This window comes from Lynx rufus, unplaced genomic scaffold (assembly GCF_022079265.1).
Source record: "Lynx rufus isolate CCGP_SWC_20201006 ecotype Redwood Valley unplaced genomic scaffold, mLynRuf1.p SCAF_50, whole genome shotgun sequence".
In the NCBI taxonomy this organism is placed as follows: domain Eukaryota; kingdom Metazoa; phylum Chordata; class Mammalia; order Carnivora; family Felidae; genus Lynx; species Lynx rufus.
In genome coordinates, this window is record NW_025814868.1 from 892,379 (window position 1) to 898,379 (window position 6,001).

Here is a 6,001-nt window from a genome sequence, read left to right on the forward strand (position 1 = left end):
TGCCGCCATTCTCCAGACCTTGTGAACCACCACGGAGCAGCCCTGCTACAGACTGGACCCGTGGACGGGGTGGGACAGAGGGGCCCAGAGACAGAGCCGCACGCGGTCGCTGGGTCTACGCCCGATGCACCAGGGAAGCCGGCCGGGCCAGGGCGACTGGGCGTCGGGTTGGAAACACGCGAGCCTGGCGTCTAGGCTCACCACGCGTGGAGACGGACCCCGGCTGGGTCACGGTCCTACACGTGAAAAGCACAATGAAACTTCTAGGAGAGCGTCTGAGAGCGTGTCCTCAGAGCTTGGAGGCAGGCAAAGTTTACTTAAACAGAAACATCCGTCCTAGAAGAAAAAGTTAACAAACTGGGCTCCCTCAAAATTAACGGTTCCTGAAAAGATGCTATTAAAAAAGATATACGCTGTACAAACTTCTGACAAAGAACTTGTATCAAGTGTATAAAAGCATCATACAAATCAGTAAAACCAGCCAATCTAGAAAAATCCAAATGCCACGGACATACCAGGGCATCGCAAACAAAAGCACAAGACCCCACCTCACTCTCACCAGAATGGCCCAAGCCGAGGCCTCATGGGAAAACGGTCCCACGAGGAGTGGATCCCCACCCCCACCCCTGGGGCCCGTGGGGGCTCAGGCAGGGTCAGGTGGCCCTACCTACCCAACTGGGGCAGCTGGATCCTGGCTCGCAGGATTCGGGCCAGAGGGCCTTTTCCTGTCACTCACCTCCGGGGGTCCTGCCCGCCGCCTGGCAGCATTCTGAGCGGGGTCCGCATGAGGGTGTTTGGGGGACCGCCTGTCTGCTCAGGGCCCGTGGCTCGTGTGGAAGGGGTCAAAGCTCTACGTGGCCTATCGTCTGCTTGCCAAACCTCCTCAGCTCCAGGGGCCACAGAGGCGGGGCTTCCCGGCCCAGCCTGAGCCTCCCCGGGTCCCCGCCAGCCCTGCCTCTGTGCGGCCTCAGCCTCCGGTCCAGGGTCAGAGGGCGTGTCTGGCCTCTGGAGCGGAGCCCGGATGGGCCGGGGGGGCTTCTCCTGCCCTCAGGGCTCCCGAGAGCCCCCTACACACCCTCCCAGCTGGGACCCCACGTCTGTCAGGGAGGGGGTCGGGGGGCCCTGGCACCTCTCTGCAGACCCCAACGCTCCAGAGCAGATGGGGGCACAGATGATGGAGAGAGAGCACCGATTCAGTCCAGGAACTGCCCCGGGTCTGCCGACCGCCACCAGGGTTTCCGCTCTCTGGCTGGTGGGCGTGTCTTCGGAGGAAGGGACACCCACCGAAACCCTGCCACCTGCCGCCCCGCAGTCCTCGTGGTGACGTCCCTCGGCGTCTGGCCATTCACATTTTTATGAACCAACCGGGGTCTCGCGGGCTATGATCTGGTGGCGTTTCTCTCCCGGGATCACCGCCCCCGGCTGCCCGGCCCCTGGGCCGCCCGGAGGGACGGGTGCGGCCCCTCCCCGGCCCTGTCATCCCCAGGGCCAGGCCGAGGCAGGTGGGACACTGCAGTCCAGCCACCCGGCCTCGGGGCCGGGCGGGGGGCAGTGATTCAGAGCGGGTGTGCACAGGGCACCACGCACCGTCCTCGTGGACCCCGGGTTTGCCAGGTGGGGGCCCGGGAGGGTGCTTCCCAGCTCCTCGGGTTCCCAGCCCCCACAGTGGGTGTCCGGGCATGTGTCCTCGGAGGGGTGGGACCCCCGCCAGCTCCGGGGATGCTGCCCCCCCCCCCACCGCCGTTGCTTTTGTGAACATAACCTGGAGCCACGGCTGGTTCTTTTGCAGTTTATACGAAGCCGGGCAATCTCTTCTGGCGAGGACGGCTGGGCGGCAGGGAGGGCGCCCGAGGGGCCACCGACAGGCTCGGGAGAGTGTGCCGCACAAGGCCTCCCTTTAGGTCTGCAAAGTTCTAGCCAAATTAGTTACGGTTGTTTTCTCAAGGGGAGGGGTCGCTTGAAGTTTTTAATTAAATAAAAAAAACTGTGATAAAATACACACAGCGTAAAAAGTACCCTCTTCGCTGCCTCTAAGCGCGCAGCTCAGGGGCTCTGAGCACGTTCACGCCGTTGTGCGGCCGTCCCCACCCTCTGTCTCCAGAACTTTCCATCTCCCCAAACGGAAGCTCTGTCCCCGTGAAACATGGACCCCGGCCCCTCCCCCAGCCCGGGCGCCCACCGTCCGCTCTCCGTCTCCGGGAACCTGGAGACTCCAGGGGTCTCGTGTGAGGGGATCACACGTGAGCATCACGTCCCCCGGGTCCATCCACGTGGTGGCAGGTGTCAGAGCGTCCATCCTCGTCAGGGCTGAGCGACAGTCCAGGGAGCGGACGGACCACGTTTTGTTTATCCGTTTATCGGTCAACAGACGCTGGGGTCCCTTCTACCTTTTTGCTGTCGTCACTAACGCTGCCTCGAATGTGGGCGTGCAAATATCTCTTTGAGACCCTGCCTCCCATTCCTTTAGGGATGTCCCCAGAAGTGGTGCTTTAATTATTGCCAACAGGATTTTATACTGAGAAGAACACCTTTTAAATTCACTGATAGCATTAGACAGACCCTCCCCACCACACCCCTGCCATGCTGAAGTGTTTCTTGTTCTGAGGTCAGAGGGCCTGACCTGTGTCCAGGTGCCCTGGGGACCCACAGGGAGAGACCCGCGGGTGACCCTCGCTGGCGAGCAAGTGGCCTGGGTCCCGGAGCCCGGGTGGGCAGACAGCACTGTAGATGAGGGTGCTTGGTAGGGCCACCGGCCCCACCAAGGGGCAGGGGAGGGTAGAGAGGACACACGTGTGCTCACCGTCAGGGACCGGCCCAGTACACAGTGTCTTCCTCCACTGTCACAGACCCTGGGGCTGTGGGGTCAGGGTGGGGCCCTCTGAGGAGGGGGTGGTGGGAGAGAATGGGGTAGGGCCTCACGGGGACCGGGGACCGGGGACCGAGGACCGGGTCTGGTCCATCTGCCAGACCTCAGACCTTGGGGGCCAACCTAGCTCTCGGGAGGGATTCTGTTTGCCCAGTGATTCAGATTAATAAATACGTGCACGAAGGTTTCAAATCAGCACGGCCCCACCATAAAACCAAATTTACTCTCCGCTCCCTTTCTCTTGCGTGGGAGAGCACGCCCCTGACCCCCAGCCCATCCGGCAGCGAGGGGCTCATCCCCTCGGGGCCGGGAGGCTGACCCCAGCAGCGGGCATCGCCGGACGGCTCTCCCCGAGCCCCCACCACAAAGCAGGGAGGGACCGGGTCGTCTTTGTCCTTATCAAGGAAGCTCCCAGCCTGGAGAGGCCCAAACCTGCCCTTTCGGTCAACAGCGCCCAGAGATAATCCTTCCGCAGCTATCAGAGGTTCCCAGAGCCCCCGCCCACTTCCTCTTCCAGGCTGTGCGGGTCCTTGTTGAGAAATCGCTCCCTATCACCTGAGACCCGCGGTGACCGTCCGCAGCTGCCCATTTCTCAATCTGTGACGCCAGCAGCCACGGCACCTGCCTGCTGGGTGGGGGCTGGTGGGGCCACACCCTGGGCCCTGGGGACGTCCTGTGAGGCAGGCGGGCGGGCGGCAGGCGGGGACGCGGGACCCCCGTCCACCGGGGCCTGTGCTGTGATTTCCGGTACCGCCCGGAGAGGAAGGTGCTGCCGTGTAACCGCCACGGGACAAGATGTGACGTAGGAGGCGCCACAAACTCTACACTCATTCAATGTGCGAAAGGTCCACGAAGTGACACGGTGCAGAGTCAGCACCCGTTTTCGGGATTGAGGAAGCCGCTGCGAGGCCCTGACTCACCCGAAGGCTGGGGTGTGGGGTGTGGTGGGGTGGCGGACCCCCCACAGGGGCAGTGGGGGCACTTCTAGGGACCAAATGAAGCTCGGAGGGTCCTTTGCTGACGACTCGTGTCTCTGAGCGGCAGGTCCTGTGGTCACTGTTTTCCAGAGTAGAAACCTGAGGCCCAGAGAGGGTGATGCGCTGGTCCTGGGCCACACAGCCGGTAGGTGCTGGGACCAGGACACTCACTACCTTCTCCCAGAGTCCTGAGCGCCGGCCCGGGCCAGGTGCCTCCCTCCTGTGTCATCCTCAAAGTGAGATAGCCACGCTTCCTACCACTCAGGGGTGTGCGTTTTTGAAGGACTGAATTGAACAGTGAAGCCCCCAAGAAGCGTGCTAGCGTTCAGCACCCTGGCCAGTGCTGGCCCCCTACTCAGGGCCGCCAGGGATGGGGCCGGCACAAGGCACGACCGACTGCTCTGAGATGTTGGTCCGGGCCCGGCCTTTTCCTGGGGGCGGGGGAGGGGGGCCTGGCTTTGGGGGTGCTGACTCCCAGGGTGGGGTGTGCCCCAGGTGGGATTGAGGCCTCTCCCCACTGCGGGCCCTCGAGGGCACCAGGCCGTTGGGGGAGGCCTGGGTCCCAGCCGTCTGGCCACTCTGGCGGGAAGGTCTATGCCCGCCTCCTCGTCCGCCAGCCCCACGGAGCCCAGTTTGAGAACAGCCACGAGGCCGCCTCCTTTTCACACCCAAAGCGGGTCCAGGCCTCCCCTGGACGGAGCCTCATGGAGGAGCACGGCTGGGAGCAGCCCTTAGGTCCTGTTGGCCAGAACCCAGTGACTCCAACAGCTCTGTGGGTCACCTACTTTGGGGTCTCAGCTGTGCCCAGAAACTCGAAGGGAAGTGACAAGCTCAGGGGGGCAGGCAGAGCGGTGACAGCAAGGCCCCCCCGCTGCTCCTCCCGTCCCCACGGCCAGGGCTGGGAGGGGTCACTGAACTCGAGCAAGCCCAGCCCTTTATCAGGCTCGGGTTGGGGGTGCTGGCAGTGGCCCCGGGCCCAGACTGTGCAGCCCCTGGGGACCCGAGGGCAGCAAAGGCTTCTGGGGCCACTGCCCTGGGCCAGGCCTGTCCCTGCATGTGGCCCCTGCTTCCCACACACGGCGCCCCTCCTGCGTGTCCCTCCCCGTGTGACCCACTTCCTGCAAAGATTTTCACGGACCCTGTTTTCAGATGAGGAAACTGAGGCTCAGAGAGGCAGCAGTGGGTCCCAGACTGGCCCTTCCCCCACGCCACCCCTCACTGTGCATGAAGCCCCCTGAGGAGGAGCAGGAGGGCAGAGTCACTGTGGGCTGGGGGGACCCCCAACCCTTCACCCTTCTGCAGCCCCCATCGTAGTCCTGGCCTTGGCTCGGTGCAGAGACAGCAAGGGGGCGATGTGGGGGGCAGGGCGGCCCTGGCACCTGGCGCTCAGAAGTGCAACCTCTTGCCTCGGCCCGCCTCCTCGCGGCGAGGAAGGGCCTTGACTTTTGAGGCTGGATTTTCATAGGACAGGAAAGTGCATGGCAGCCGGGTCTGCCGGCAGGTCGGGCTCCCAGAGGAAGGCCAGGCCAGCCCGGCTGTCACGGACGCCAGCGTGGGCACTTACTGTGCATGCCCTGGACACCCACGGCAGCCCCGGGCAGCACCTTATGGGAGAGGTGCCTGGAGGGAGTCCAACCCTGGGGAGGGGATGTGCCGTGGCCTGGAGGTGTCCACCGCTGGGTGGCCAGCGGTGCCCATTGCCTGCGCAGCTCAGTCCAGCCTCGTGCACACAGGGCATGTCCCCGAGGGCGAGGCCGGTGACTCAGATGAGACAGGGCTCGCGTGTGAACTCAGCTTGAGTCCAGGGCCGGCAGCGTGGACACTGGTTGACCTGTAACCTCCCTGCCTCTCTGGGGGTGTGAGACGGGCAGGCCCGTCCATCCCTCACTCTCCCCTTGGCCCGGGGTCCCAGCCCCCACCCAGGGCACCAGATCCCACCGGTCACTCTCCTGACCACAAAAGCCACGCGCTCTTGGGAGCCAGCCCCGTCCACCCTGCCTGTCCCTGGACACCCGCCCCTGCCCTGTTCAGCCGCAGGTGACTGGGTATCCGGCTCCAAGGCCGAGCAGGGGAGTCCGGTGGGGGTCTGAGCTTCTAAAGTACCAGCCTGCAGGGGCCCCACTGGCTTCCCCACTGCCGTCAGGCTCCTACTCCTCCC